The sequence below is a fragment of the Parasteatoda tepidariorum genome, chromosome 6 (genome assembly GCF_982258835.1).
Source record: "Parasteatoda tepidariorum strain Cologne lab strain chromosome 6, Ptep-v5.0, whole genome shotgun sequence".
NCBI lineage: Eukaryota > Metazoa > Arthropoda > Arachnida > Araneae > Theridiidae > Parasteatoda > Parasteatoda tepidariorum.
Genome location: NC_141760.1, coordinates 6231034 through 6248220, shown reverse-complemented (window position 1 = coordinate 6248220; position 17187 = coordinate 6231034). Strand labels below are relative to the sequence as shown.

At 28.0% G+C, this 17187-nt stretch overlaps 1 long non-coding RNA gene across 2 annotated transcripts in view; it reads right to left on the bottom strand.

The window, feature by feature from the left end:
- LOC107452898 (uncharacterized) overlaps window positions 1-17187 on the bottom strand; it is a 116369-nt gene that overhangs the window by 36352 nt on the left and 62830 nt on the right. For both annotated transcript variants that reach the window (XR_015434503.1, XR_015434502.1), the window contains exon 4: window positions 8583-8649. This is a non-coding gene — a long non-coding RNA (uncharacterized LOC107452898). The remainder of the gene's footprint in view (window positions 1-8582; window positions 8650-17187) is intronic.

Below are 17187 nucleotides of genomic sequence, written 5' to 3'. Positions count from 1 at the left end.
TTTTTAAAAGTGGTTTTCAAATAAAATAAGACAAATATTTTTGCGTAGCAAAGTAATCTACAAACAATCTTTTAAGTTAAAATAGGAATATATTTTTATCAGTTATCAATTTACGAAAATCGTTTCCTACTTCCTAGTTTTAAACTTCTGTCGTTAAGTAAAATAATGGACAAAAAGACACTTTTCGTGATTTCAATTGATTATTCTACAAGCAATTCTATCTTCGGAAAAGCAACGAAATTTTTCAAGCAAACGATTCTTTGAAATAGTACTTGGAAAATCTGAAGATGTTTTCTACTTTTAGAGTGTAGCTCATTATTTTACAAGCAATTCATTTTTTTTAGGAAGAAAAAGAACACAATATTAGAATCAGCAAGCGATTTCTTGCAAATCTTTTTTAAATTTTACAAACCGTTTTCACCCTTTTAGTTTTTAACAGCTGTTCTCAAATAAAATAATGCAAATATTTTTGCGTAGTAAAGTAATCAACAAACAATGTTTTAAGTAAAAATAGGAATATATTTTTTTCAGTTTTCAAATTACGAAAATCGTTTTCGACCTCCTGGTTTTGATAAAATAAAATAATCGAAAAAAAGACTTCTTAGAAAAAAATAACACAATTTTTCGAGCAAACGATTCTTTGAAAGATTTTCAAAATTCGAAGATGTTTTCTACTTTTTAGTTCTTTTTTTTTTTTACATAAATAATGCATATTAAGACACTTCTAGTGCGCAGCTCATTATTTTACAGGCAATTCATTTTCCAAGGGAGAAAAAAGAACACAATATTAAAATCCAGCAAACGATTCTTTGAATTTTTTTTTTTAAATTGTGAAAATAGTTCTCAATTTTTTAGTTTCACAGCTATTTTTAAATAAAATAATGCAAAATTTTTTGTATAGCAAAGTAGCAGTTTCCAAATTTCGGAAATCTTTGACCAATCGTTAACATATGTTGTTAAATAAAATAATCTATAATAGGATACTTATTTCAAATCAAATAATTCTACAGAAGTAGTTTGGTAAATTCTACAAATATATATATCGTTAATTTTAATGAAATTTCGTATAAAAAATATGACTCAGCAGTTTTCGTTTACTTTGTTTACATACACTTTAAGAAGAATATTACAAAAATCCAAAGCTAAAACACGATGAATGTTACCAAAATAAGTTTTAATGCCATACGTTTCCAAGGCCAGCATTTTCTAATTGGCAAAATTTATCTCCTCTATTTCTTCGCTTTATCATGCAGGTTCCACATAAAATCGTTATCTAGGGAAAAACTAAAAGCACTAAACAATCGCATAAAAGGAAAATTGCGACGCAATACAAATTATAAATACTTGTCACTCATCTCTTAATTTCCCTTTCGGATTGCAAAGCGTGACGAAAAAGCATGCATGAAGAAATAAAAGGAAAGCAACAATTGTGGGAAACGTGTACAGAACAGCCTTAATTGCATTAACTCATTAACATAAATCCCGTCTCCACCCTCTGGAGCAGGCACTTTCTCTTACGGGGCGCCGACTTTTATGGCTCAATTTCTTCTGGGAGTCGCTAATAGGTATTTAAAAATATGCGCCGAAGACGCGTTAACTTTAATCTCAAACTGGACACTGCTGCGGGGAAGGTGTTTTCGTATGGGCACTTTTAAAAGTAAAGGCAGTAGCCTATTTATAAAAGTCTAGGGAAATTTTTCCTGTTTTAGGTTTAAATATTTCACAAAAATAACACATCAAGAAAAATAATTAAGGGTGTACTTCGAAGTTTTTCCGGAGAGAGAAATGAAAAAAAAGGTCATAGTTTGCCTTAAACTAGGGAGAAATCTTAAATTTTAACTATATATAGGTTATTCTCCAGAAAATGTGACTTCCCTGCCATAACTCAATTTATTTCATTATAAAGAATTTTTTCCTTTTTAAAAATTATTAAAGCTTTCCAATAATATTTTTTAAAGTAATTAAATTTATTATACCATAAATGTGTTATGACTAATAGGTAAATTTGAATGCGTAAAATGTCACTTTTATACCCTCCGTCCTGGCGAAAGTAAATTACAAACTATGTGTTTTGGCGTGTGACTTTGCCAGAGCATTTGGACGTTGATATAGCTGAGGTTATATTGTGAAGGATTAGAAACAACAACAAACTATGTAATTAGAAAACCATGTTAACTATACATTATACATATTTTAAATGTATACCATATTTTTGTTAAACCTTTTTGCATTTTTTCTATTTGCTAGAAAAGTGATGTGTTTTTAAGTTTCCTTGCCACTGCGGTAACTTACTAAAAATATCTCTCTCCATGCGATGTGTCTAATTCCCTTACATGTCAATAAAGAATTGAAATATCAAGCGTGTGAGCAGTATAAGCAAGCGAAAACGTACAGGTTTACACATTTTGGAATGACAATTATTTTCTCACGCATACAACAAAAAGCTGAAACAAATTGAGCTATCAGTTGGGTAGAATTGAAAGGCTTAAGGCGAATAGTTCATGCTATCATACATGTTTTTTTAAAGCATAATTCTTGTTTTGTTTCTGTAAGTTTTCTATTGCATGTTATTTATTTCACTAACTTATTATTGACAAAATTTTTTGACTTTTTTTTAGAGGAATTAGTAAATATTTAATAAATGATTTAAATACTTAAGATTTTAAGCTAGAACACATTTCAAATGGGTTTGACTTAGCAGCGAGGATGGTTTACGAAGCAAACCATAAAATATTACATTGCAATCTTCGGGGGTTGGGCAGCGACAGCGAACAGGTCCACTAGTATTATTAAATTTATCAGTAGAAGAGGTCACATATTAAATAAAATATGAATAAATAGTTCGTATGACACCTTATTCTTCATATGCAGGTAAAATATTGTAAATTTTCAGATTCAAAATTTAACATCTCGATGACCTTTAGGCAAAATATTGTTGTTCAAGATTTTGTCCCTTTTAAAATATGCTTTAAATATTTTCGCTTTGCCTTAATTAACATAAAAATCGATCGCTTTATTAAATCTACGTAAGTTACTATGTTTCTTGCTAATACTGAGTAAATTAATTTCATTAATACTAATAATTTTAAAAAAAAGCACATCATAAATCATGTTTCTATATTGATCTCATAATCGTGTATTTTTATATAACACACTTTCTGAAGAATTAAGCATATACATAGCTGCCAGCATGGATAAGAAAATATCCAGTAGATTTTACAAAATAATGTAAATTTCATAATTGTTGCAAAATATCTATATTATATAAAACGCTAATACGTACGTATGTATCAATAAAACCGATGATATTTCTTTTCTCGCGCTGGCAACAGTTTTCATTTTTAATTGATTGGATTCGGCGCGCAAGAGCACGTAATGAGCATCATATGGCTAATCCATGTTATATAAAACGCTAATACGTTTTAATTGGGTATAATATTAAAAAAAACACAATTACTTCCACTTAGTAGGAATAACATTTACCATGACGCAATGCTAAATTCTATGCCACTATCCACATAAATGCCACTATCCACATAAATCAATTATTAATCAAAAATCGAATATCAATTACTTTTCTTTATAATGCAATAAAATCAGGCTAGCAGCTATTTAAACGATCAAACACTTCGTTTGTTTATTTGTGGCTTGAAGTTAGGCTCGCAGAAAATGCCGGTCATGGGTTAAATTTAGTAGGAATAACACAACCTGTGACGTAGGCTATAGTATACCCAATTGATAGGCTTCGGCGCGCAAGAGCACGTAGTGAGCATCATATGTCTAATTGGGTGAATTCTCACCGAATTCTCAAAAAAATTCTCACAAAATTATCTTCATCGAAGCCGATGCTTTACACCCGGCGTTCAGTACTATTTCATATCGTTTTACAACACATGGTTTTAGCCCTCTGGTGGGAAAGACTTTAAAACAAAACTTACAACAGTTACTTATCTCAACAACTGACATTTAGAATAGTGTGATTAAGAAAAATATGTGAACTGTTTGCAATTTCAAATTAATATTGAAATGCACAGGTTTAGAATTTTCTACAGTGAAAAGTTTTCGGAACTTCAGTGTTCAAAAAAGTATACAAAAGCTAGACGTTAAGAACGTATTCAATGAGCGAGCGTCGGATTGCGAAGCAATCCGAAATGAACTGCGAAAGCAGTTCCGGGGGTTGGCGAGCGCCAGCGAGCAGGGGGCGAAGCCTCCTAGTATACTAAATATTTTACATATAGGGAATTTTAGAGATTTTTACTGTCGTCAAAATACAGAAATTTTGTTTCACTAATAACTATGAATGGCCTGCAATATTTTTCATTTATGATTAGCATTAAATGAATTTGAAATGAAATATTTTTTATTACATTAACTCATAATTTTAAATAGTAGTAGACATGTTAATCGTTATTAATAATTAAAAGATTTTATAATTCAAAAAGGGAGTTCTAAATAAAAATAAACTGAAATTTTTAGAACAAAGAAAAGCCTTAAACTGATTACAATAAGTGAGACTAGCTTCATTATGTATTAGTAATACTTATACATACTAGTATACTAAATATTTTACATATAGGGAATTTTAGAGATTTTTACTGTCGTCAAAATACAGAAATTTTGTTTCACTAATAACTATGAATGGCCTGCAATATTTTTCATTTATGATTAGCATTAAATGAATTTGAAATGAAATATTTTTTATTACATTAACTCATAATTTTAAATAGTAGTAGACATGTTAATCGTTATTAATAATTAAAAGATTTTATAATTCAAAAAGGGAGTTCTAAATAAAAATAAACTGAAATTTTTAGAACAAAGAAAAGCCTTAAACTGATTACAATAAGTGAGACTAGCTTCATTATGTATTAGTAATACTTATTTAAATATTCAAGCTCGCAATAAATTGTGTAAAAATTCAATTCCAATAAGGGTTTTTTTCTTGAAAACTTGATTCAATTTTTGAGAATGACAGATTTCATTAACAGAAAAAATGAGTCTTTTGACAGATTAAGATGTAGTTTTACAGTAAATTTCTGTAATTTTTAGAAAACGAAAATTTTCTGGAGGAAAGTTTCAGAATTATTACGTTTTTAAGAGGAATTTTTTACATCGTACAATGTGTCATTACACAGCAATGATATCTTGATTGCAAATATGCAGAGTTAAAACGTACTTTTGAGCAAAAGTTTGATATCATTGAAATATATTCGGTAGAAATGTTGTTAGTTACCCGAAGTAGAAATCTGGGTTATAAATATTGTTACACAAAGATTTTTATACTATTGCAATATTTTAATTAGAATGTGTATAATAACGCAGCATAGACATCTTGGTTATAAATATTGTTTCGTAAATGCAATGCAGCACAATTTTTTTATTATTTTTATATCATTGCAATATTTAGGTTAAAATGTGTGTTATTACGATAAATGTGTGTTACAATTTTATACTTTTGATCTAATTTTTTACAATATTCAAATAATTCAATTAGAATGGTTTGTTAGGCAACATTGACATCGTAGTTTCAAAAGCGTACTTTTAAGCAATATAATTATATCTTTACATTATTTATTTAAAATAGAAAAGGTGTTGTAAGAGTCTCAAGTTTAAAAACTGTTTTTTATATATATATAATTGCAGAAATATTACAAAATATTCAATAAAATAAACATAAAGAAAATGGATTGACCATTACAAAATGTAATATAAACCAACAAATGTTACGAGACATAAAACGCAAAATTAAATAAACAATTAAACAGAAAAGTCCACGACCCTCCCAATAATAAGCTTAAAATCTCGATCTAAATAAATAAACCTTCGTGTTTACTTTTCTAGCTACAGCTCTAGAAACAATTACAATGCATATTCAAAGAATCCTCCAGAAAATGACCAACGGTCAATCAGACGCGAATGAGGAAAGGCAGCTGGCCCACCCAATAACAGCATTAGCACGTGTTGAGCTTCGGCACATGAGAGACAAGTGAGGGGGAGGGGGATTGTCCAATCGATGTTATAATATGGAACAAGAGAGAAAAGAAGGGTGAGAAAAGGTGAGTTGTTGTAGATGAAGAAATGGATCAATTGGCGAGATAGGAGGCAGATCGATGGCGCCAAGGGCAGAGGGAAAAGATGCAGCGACGTTTCCTTTCTCAGTTTTCCTTCGCCGATAGGGATGAGATGAATTAGCCGGACTCTTACCTATTCTTTACCTTTTCGGCTTTGCGTTTCCCCGCGACCGCCGGGCCTCGTTTCTTCTCTCGCGGAAGATCTGGTTAGGGTCTGGGGGGAAGCGGTCATAACGGGGGCGCATGCACCGTGACGGAGAATTTCGCTCATTTGCGGTATTCCGCGTTCAGAAGGGAAAGTGACAATTCTTATTTTATTTCCAAGATTTATGAGAGTCAGATATTATTACGTTGAGAGATAAATTTAAAACTTATTTATATTGAATGAAATAAATTAAAAAATATTTATTGAAAAATAGTTAAAAAAATATTATTAGTTGTTATAAGCAGATTGCATCAACGAGGAGTATTTATTTAAGACATAATGTTATTAAAATATAATTTTGTTTATTTATTTAGAAGACAGAAAAATTTATAATGATGCCATAACAGTTAGTAATAATAAAACAAAGAAGCAGTCAAAGTAAGTTCTTTCTTCGACAGTTGAAAGAAAATTTCAATTATTTTTCGCTTTAAATTATTAAAGTGGAAAAGTAGCAGTTGATTGTTTACATACATCATCTAGCAGATTCAAAAGTAAGTATATATTTGTTTGTTATGTAAGACTGAAGGAGCTCTAGTTAAAAACTTAGTTTATGAAATAAATATTCGACGTAAATAAAGCAGATAAGATTTTGTTTAAATTTTAGGAAAATAATTGTTAAAATTTGATTTTGACGATCAATAATAAATACTAAATAAATCATTAGAAAATTTGCAAAAATGTTATTAAATTTGTTAAGTAACCAATTAAAAATAGATAAAATGCAATTCAAATAGCTGATATAAAAACATATTTTAACTAATATATTTTCATGGTGAGCACTTATAGTAAATCAAACATAACAAAATTAGAAGAAAGATTTTTTTTTCATTATTTATTAAAGTAAATACAAATAAATGATTTAAAAAGAGTATAACATTATAGAAAATGTTTTACAATATTTTTTGTGCAAAAATGTTGAAATATTTATGTACTATTAAATGAATTTTTTTTTATAGATTAGTCTATAGATAAAATGACACCATTTACAGATAATTATTGCACATCAAAAGGAATACAAATTAGCTGATTTCAAAAGCAATTGTTATATTTAAGGATGCCCACAATAGAAAATTAGTTTCATGTGTATTTATAATAAAAATATGTAATTAAATTTTGTAATTTAACTAAAAACTATACATTTAAAAACTAAAATGGTTTCTCTAAATATTGTTATAAAATTGTAATAAACGATTTGCACTACAAAATGCAAATATTCGGTTTAATAGGATAATGTGATTTACATTATAAAACAATTATGCACAGATAAAATATTAGTAATATGCAATTGTTATTTTAAATATCAAAAAACATAAAATGAAACAATTCAATAAATATGCACAATATAACGCTGTTTGAAGAAAAAACATACGCATTAACTAACATAGAAACATTATTCATTGGAAAAAATATTAAAAATGTATTAAAATTATTAATCAATAATTAAAAAAAACTTTCAAATAGAAAAATTGCATGTAAAGTTATTTTACGTTATAAGCACATTTAGTAAAACAACGCACAAAACTGATTCTAAACTGATATTGTAAAATGTAATTTTTTTTTAACAAGATGAAATAAAACGCATTATTTTTTTTATTTTTTTACAATATAGTTAATTTAATTTAAAGAAAAATATTTTTTTCCCTTAATGCTATTTATTGGAGGCAATTCGAGATGATTAAGAGTTTATACTGAATATTTGTATATTTTTGTTAAACAATATTTTAGTTCATATAGCATTATAAAATATTTAAAAATCCTATTTTAGTATAAAAATTTTTTTTTGGGTATTTACTACTTAATGTAGAATTTTTCACACAGTAATCTTAAAATAACATTTTGATCAATAACATCATATAATATTTAAAAAAATTCTATTTTATAAATAAAAAGTTGTTTTTTCATAGCAATTTCAATATTACCAAGATAGAGAAGGTATGGACAATGTTCATAATAACTGAAAATTATGTGCTTTTTTGTGTAGAAATTGTTTTATTTTTATCATGCTTTCATAATTCATATTTTCTATAAAAAAATAAAATAAAATAATAAAAAAAAAGAACAAAATGAATGCGTTATATTTTCATTTTTTTAATAAGTAAACACAGCTATCAAAAAGCATTACAAGTAGTTAATTAACACTTTTATATCTAGCGAAGAACGTTAATAGAAAATAATAAATAATTAACGGCAATAGAGTTAATTCATTTATCGAATAAATTGGTAGTTTGATATTTCGTTTTTCATTGAAGGCCTCTTTAATGTAGAAATGTCCAAACAATACCCAAAATCAATAAATAGTAACTCACCAGTAAATTTTCACCAATCGCTTCTTTATTTAAAACTAAGACGTTGCGAAATAATCGTGTTTCAAATCTGGAATAAAAAGAACAACTATTAGTAATTTAGATAAAAAATTTCAAGTGAAACTAAAAATTCAAAATTTTTATTCTTTTCTAAGTAGTTCAAAATTGTTTACTAGTTTCCAGCTAAATGTTGCTTGTTTTTTAATTTTTTTTTTATACTTATTTTCTGAAAATGTTTCATAATGCAATATCATACTTCAGTATATCATTGCACAATCATAAATTATTAATTCTTCAAAATAAAAAATAAATATAAAAAAATATATATACATAATTTGAAAATGAATGAATTAATGTAAGAAATATGCATTATTAAATTAATATAAAAATTGAAATGTATGTTTGAGATTAATAAAAAATTAGAATTAAATCTTCATCCCCCCCAACAATTTTATATTACACAAACACACATAATCAATATTTAATTGTTCATTGGCTTGCTTTATGAAATTTCTGAAAGAACAAAAAATTTTACTTATTAGAAATTTACTATCGTCAAAATTTTATGTGTTTTGTCTTTATTTGTATTTTAACTTTTAAAAATGAGAAGAAAAAATTTAATTGTATGTAAATTGTGATTACAGAAATTTAATAGTTAAAACTCTATATATATTCGCCACTTTTTCGCCTTATTTTTTTAGCATTTATATTTTAACACCAAAATAACAAACAAAAAAAAACTTTTTTTTCGTTCAATTATTATTAAAATACCTTATTAGTTACATTCAAGATAAGAAACTGCAGTTCTAAAAAATGATTTTCCACAATTTATTATAATTTTTGAACAATTAAAACAAAATTAAAAAAATTTAAACCATAAATAAATAAAATAGAGTGAAGGGAGTTTATGAAAAAAAGGAAGAAAATGAATTGATAAATTTTATTTGAGGTAATTGGATGATTGAAAATATATGCACAAGCACATTGAATAAGATAATAATAAAAAAATTAATAAATAAGTAAATGGAACAATTAAAATTACATATTTATTATTGTTTGAAGGAACGAAAGAAAACTTATTTGTTCAATAACATTTTTCCACATATTAGTATTACCATATATGTGTATAAGACGAACCCCTATTTTTGAATACAAAATAAAAAAAATTTTAATGAAAGAAAATGACAAATTAATTGAATATAACATATTAAAAATAGTTCTTGAAAGGGGTAAAGTGATACAGAGTTATTTATATCTATTTCATAATGAATCAATATTTCACGATCAACGAATGTCCAACTTCCGTCTATTTTAGTAAAACTTTGGGGGTTTAAAAAGTCAACTTATATTCTGGGATATACAGTTGTTTATTTAGATCAGTATTATTAAAGGAAATTATTTTCTATTTTCCACTATTAGCAGGTCAAATAAACAATTTAAAAGTCAAATAATATCACTTGGAAAATAAAAACAATTTTTTTGACTTAAAGCTTTTAACTTATAAACGAGAGCCGGTACAAAATAATAATTAATAAAAAATATTTATATCATTCCTTTACTCATTAAGTTTGACTCGTAGAAAAGAAATACGAGTTTAATACAGATCACTTAAAATAGTTTTTTCAATAACAAAGAAATAACAATAATAATGATTTAAACGGAAGGCTAAGTATATAGTTTAGTAAAATAACGACGCTTAAAAAAAAGCAAAAACAAACAAATGGATATAAAGAAAAATTATTTGTGAGATAAAATCAGCTGAACTAATATTTACCCACTATTTCTCATTCATTTATTTCGTTAACTTATCCACACATTTTTTATTATTATTATTTAAGTTTCTATATATAATATAAATCAGATGAAAATGATCCTTGTTTTCTCACTGGATACATAAATTACATGGTAAGATTCATTTTTCTTAGGTAGTCATCGACATACATTTAATAAAAATTAAGAAGTATTGTTTACCTGTAAAATATTTCTTTACATTTACATCCTTTTTTAGTATTTTTTGCTGTTGTAACGTCTTCGATTTTGATAATGATTCTACATTTAAGGATTAAAAGCGGTGGTTGTTAAATAAAATAACACAAACGATTTTGCTCTATCACGCATCATTATATGATAAATATATTTAAATCACAAGAAGAAAAATGTCTGGTAAAATTACCGTACTGTATTGCAATGACAATTCTGGTGCGAAAAACCATAATTCTGGTAAGAACCATAAATATATAGTATTTAAACCATTCATTTGGTAATTTTTCTGTTCACATGGTAATGGTTTATCGGAAATACTGGTTTTCAAAATTATAGTTCATATTTCCCTACATTAAATAAGACGTGCAGTCAATTTGACTCAATAAATAGTTTTTTTATACCATGCTCTAAGATACCATCATAAAATTATAGCAATTTACCACATTTACCAAATTTTTTAACATATTATAAAACCATGTTTTATTGTTAATTATACTAAAATCATTAACAAAGAGCTTCGGTAAAAATTACCGAGCTTATTAGTGGCTTCAGAACCATATTTCGGCCACACTTTTTTTTCTAAACAATTTGGGAACCGCTGCTCTACAGTAATCAACAACCATCTGTTTTCTGAAATTTATACATGTTCTTTTCAACAACAACAAAAAAATCACAATTATTTTCAAACTAAAACTGAAGGAGTAGACAGACAGTTCTTAGTATTCAAACTGTTGATGCATGCATATTTCTCACATAGTCGTGGAATTTTCTGTTTATAAATAGAAATTTACCTTAAGCGAGAATGTACTTCAACTTTAACTATTCCGCAAAATCGTTTTCGCTTCGATACACAGACGAATCAGCTACAAGAGAATAAGTTTCCCGCATTTGACCTGTTATTTTGTGGAAATTTATTCCAAAAAGGTGCGTGGAAATAGAGTTGGGTAGCCATTCACTTAAAAAAATTGTGGCGATGGCAGCAGACAAAAATTTGAGACAGAAAGTGCCTCATAGTTTAGTCTTTATTTCAAATGTCAGACAATACTATGTCTGGTTTCGGGCACTCTCACTTTCTGGAAGCGTGAGAAGAAATAACTAGAAATTATGTCAAAGCATTTTCACGAATTTCTGATTCCTCCTACTCTTTTCGCTTTTGAAGTGTGATGTTACTTTTTATCTCAAACTATGCATGAAGAACTCGTTTACATCGTTATTCACAATCCTTTATTACTAGACTATGTATAATTAATTTATAACATAGGGGGAAAAATAAGATATATTTATAAATAATAAAATTGTTTGATATTTTAAAAAGATTTATTCACTGGGATGAAAAACTATTAAGTATCTCTTCAAATATTATATCACAAATGTTATTTTTGCTGTATTTTTGAGAAACTTAAGTTTTCTAAATGCTGACATTTCGCAATTTTTTTTTTATCAGCATAAAAATCGCTGGCTAGACGTGGATAAAACTTAAGCCATCAGTAACAATAATTAGCATATCATAGGGCAAAAAAAAAAAAAAAAAAAAAAAAAAACGCTTTTTTCTTTACACGTCAAAAGAGCATTTAAAAAACTGAAATGAAGAAATAAATATGTATTTGTATGTCTTTATTTATAAGCTTGTAAAAATAAACTTAGGTAAACAGGAATGGTTGTTCTTCAGGGAACCACAATAGTGTTCTCAAAAGATTAGTACATAAATATATATATGCACACAATCATTTGCGAGATATATTAAGATAACTATACTAGTTTTAATTGCTGGAAAAACTTAAGAGAAATAAGGAGCAGTTCAACATACTGAAAAAATAATGTTTTATAGTAAATGAAATAGTATAGTTTAACTGAACTATCTTAAAGTAACTTATAGATTGTATTTTGGCAGGGCGGATCTTCCAAAAGAAAATGAGAAATAAAATTCGCAGTTTATAAGGAAAAATTTAAAATTCTCTGTATTTTCCAGGTTTTTTCCGATTAAATTGGTAAATATCAACCCTTTCGAAATCGTATCCGTTATCAAGAATACCAGCGATATTATTGACGATAATTAGCGTATATTTGATTTTTCGCAAGACATGATTGGCTATAATTGTCACATATTTGATATTTATAGTAAGACATAACTAGTGAGAATAAGGTTTAAAATAGTGTTATTGCGATGTTTAAAGTAATATCGTTACTTCACGATATAATGCAGAGCTGTAGCTCACCGTTGAGTTCGTGCAATAGTCAATAGAATCAATTCTCTCTCTCTAATAGTAACAGTAACTATTATATACATTTCGATTCACTTGAACAGCTCCAGAACATAAACTATTCGACCCACCCCCCTTTCAATGATTCGATATCCTCTAAATCAGCAAGAGGCTCATTACATCAATTTTCCATCGGATTCTCATCGGCATATTTGGAATTCTAAGAATTAGAAATCAATGGATCAGATGGGCACTCTTCGCTGACCGTTGTCCAGCCAACGCGATGATTAAAGGAGAAGGCTGGATCGATCCAACAGTTCATCCAATGGGAAACTGCTGGCAACTCACGATCAAGAATGCCAGCCGATCGAAATTCTAATTTCGAAACCCCCTGTCCGCCAATTACAGGTAATTACTCTCCCTTGGAACATTGCTTCTCTTCACTGTAATCTCATTCGAAATAAACTACTTTGCAATAAGTAATAAATACAGAAAGGATTAGCATTTTTTAATGTCCAGAAATATTAAATATTTTAGAAGAAAAAGAGTTCTAAATTTAGAACCTAAAACATTGCGTAAAGGTAAACAGATAATTGGGGGGCAGACTTAAAAGCTTTCTGCGAATACCAAATCTAAATTAAAAAACTTTCTGCAATCAATTTATTAAATCTTGTAACAAGTTTTAACTTTTTTGTCGTCACCTCATATCGGAGTTGGCCGTTGATTACAGTAATCGATTACAACTGTAATTGATTACAGATAATTACTGCTATGTAATCAATTACTTGTAATCACGATTACAAGTAATCGCGAATTACAAGTAATCATAATTTTTGATTACATCAGAGTAGAGTAAAAATTATTACAAATTTTGATTACAACTGTAATCGTGATTACAATACTCAATTACAGTAATCAATTACTTGTAATCATGATTACAGTTGTAATCATGATTACAGTTGTAATCAAAATTTTGGTAAATTGTAATCAAGATTACAAGCAATTGATTACTGTGATCAATTATTGTAATCACGATTACAAGTAATTGATTATTATATACCGTTATATTATTATATACTGTAATTGATTACAGATAATTACTGCTATGTAATCAATTACTTGTAATCACGATTACAAGTAATCGCGAATTACAAGTAATCATAATTTTTGATTACACCAGAGTAGAGTAAAAATTATTACAAATTTTGATTACAACTGTAATCGTGATTACAATACTCAATTACAGTAATCAATTACTTGTAATCATGATTACAGTTGTAATCAAAATTTAGGTAAATTGTAATCAAGATTACAAGCAATTGATTACTGTGATCAATTATTGTAATCACGATTACAAGTAATTGATTACTGTAATTGTTTGTTGTAATCACGATTACAGCTGTATTCAAAATTATGTTACCTTGTCATCATGATTACAAGTAATTGATTATTGTAATCGAAAAATGTAATCGATTAAATTTTTGGCCAACTCTACCTCATATTGGCGAAATGTGTTTGAAAATCACGGATTTTTAAAAAAAAAAATTTTTTTAAATTTTTTATAGAACTCTATATTGATCATAGTTGCCAACATGAATAGGAAAAAAAAATCCAGTCCATTTTACAAAATAATATTAATTTCATAATTGTTGCAAAATATACTAAATATTTTACACATAGGGAATTTTAGAGATTTTTTATTGTCATCAAAATACAAAAACTTTATTACACTAATAACTATAAATGGTCTGCAATAGTTTCCATTTATGATGAGAATTAAATGAATTTTAAATGATTTTTTTTATTATTATGTTAACTCATAATTTTAAATAGTAGTAGACATGTTAATCGTTATTAATAATTAGAAGATCTCATAATTTAAAAAGGCAGCTCTAAATAAAAATAAATTGAATTTTTTAAAACAAAGAAAAAAGAAAAACTTTAAACTGATTAATATAAGTGAAGCTCGCTTCATTATATATTAGTAATACTAATTTAAATGTTTAAGAAAGCAATAAATTGGGTAAAAATTTTATTCCAATAGGGATTTTTTTTCTCGAAAACTTACTTAATTTTAGGTCATTTTCTAAAATTTACAAAAACCAGAATTTTTATTATACTACTAGTAGACCGGAAGAAAACGGCAAAAGGGTTGGCAGCTATGATATATTGTAAAAATTCCAGAAACTTGTAAATTACGTAATTGTAAACAAAACCAAAGGAGCAGTTTTAATGTAAAAATGCCACTCTTTGAAATACAGAGCAGTTCAATAATAAGATACAGTATACTTAGTTACTATTAATATGAGAAAGGTGTTACATCAAGTAGACATATTTTACAGTAAGTTTCCCGTCAAATTTATTTTTCGAAGACACTTTCGACAAAGGGTGTTCTCGACATAATTTTCTTTCGACATGTTCCAAGGGGGGATAAGGGATAGATGGAACTGATTGCCAATCAAAATAAATCTCCTTATGCGTAGATAGTGTGAGGGGGGGGGGGATTTTAAGTTATAATCCACGCATATCAATCTTAATCTATTTAAGGATACTCTCAACAAGTAATTTATTTCGCTTTTCAAAAATCCTGATTCTTCTACATGACTGAAAATATCAAAATTTTTAGTAAATCAGTTAAATGTTATTTAATTCCTTACAAGAATCAAAAAGTATTGCAAACGTATTTAAGCTGTGAAAATCACTAAAATAACATAATGATAAATATTTTTGTAAAAACATATTTTTGTATCATGATAAAATCACTAAATTTTACCAGATTTACCAAACTTTATCAATTATTATAAAACCATATTTTAGTGCTAATTTTAACAAAATCATTACCAAAGCTTTTCGGTAATAATTACCGAGCCTTTTGGTGTTCTCAAGAGCGAAACAGAGTAAATTTTACCATATTCTGGTAGTTTTGACCAAACTTTTTTCTCAGTGCGGAGACGTAAACTCCGTGGTAGACGTATGCTAGTGGTAGATGTATCATGGGTTAGAGTCTATTTGGCAACGATTTGGAGAATCCTTGAGTGCTAACCAGGGGAAATTTCTGCGGTTTTCCTCTCCATGTAACGTAAATGCAGGTTAGTTCCATGAAAACGCTCTCCATGGAGAAAAATTTATCCCAATACTAGATCCAGGAGCTCCCTTGTCTTCTGGATTGGGTTCAAAATTACGAGGCTACGGAGTTGAACATTAGTAGTCTTATACTCAAAAAATTGGGTCGGCCGTTCAACGACGATTATAAAATAACTTATTCTGAGTCGTGGTAGCTCAGTGGATAGAGCGCTTGCCAGTATAAAGTGCCCTAGGTTCGATGGTGGGTCGATACAAAATCTGCTCTCGGCTCGCACCGACCACAGTGTCGACGTAAAATGTTCTCAGTGGTAGACGGATCAAGGGTTAGAATCCCCTTGTCGACAGGCTAACCGTGAGAGGCTCTAGTGGTTTTCTCTCCATGCAAAGCAAATGCAGGTTAGTCCCATCAAAAAAGGCCTCCACGAAGGCAAATTCTTTTCAATCTAGGAGTTCCCTTGTCTTCTGGATTGCGCTCAAAGTTGCAAAACTACGGAGTTGAACATAGAAAGTCGTAAACTCAAAATTGGGTCGGCTGTTCAAAGCCGGTTATAAAATAAAATAAAATATATTATAATTATTAATTTTAAACTAAACCATAAATCGACTTTAACTAACAATATTAGAACGTATTCGACACCTTTTTTTTTTGATACTTTCTTTAATTACGTCACATTATCGATAAATGCCCTGAGAGCTTTAAATCACAAAGTATTTAAACAATTGCACTCAGAATATATGAAAATAGTTTAATGCAGCAACTAATTTAATAACCTTCTTAACAAAGCAGTCGTCAATAATCATGCAAAGTAATTTGTAAATAGCTCAACTCAAATACAGTATTGATTTACAATGAACAAAAATCAATTCTAAGAATCCATTTCCAATTTTTATATACATAAAATGTACAAAATTCAATTATGTTTAAGCAAAAGAGTGACTTAAAAAAAAAAAAAATGTCTCGTATCACAAATCACAGAACTTGTAGTATAATTAATGAATGTATCACTAATTACCGAAACATCAATCATCGTTTTTAATTAAAAACTAATAAAAGGGAAAAGATTGATTTGAGCAACCTCCTATTTATCACTTTTAATTAATGAATCTGACACATACTGAATTTTATGTACTTGTTTGGAAATGAAAATTGCAGATAAAATACTGTCCGAGGTATAAATTTTCGCATTTATCGGCATTTGTGGCGTTAATTGGTGTGCAAAACATATCAAACCGTTCTGACAATATAGTATTGGATAATGACATATTACATTTTAATAAGAAAGTTGCGTGGTCAATGCTTTCAAATCAAACATTATCAAAAATAGTTATTTTCAGTAGGA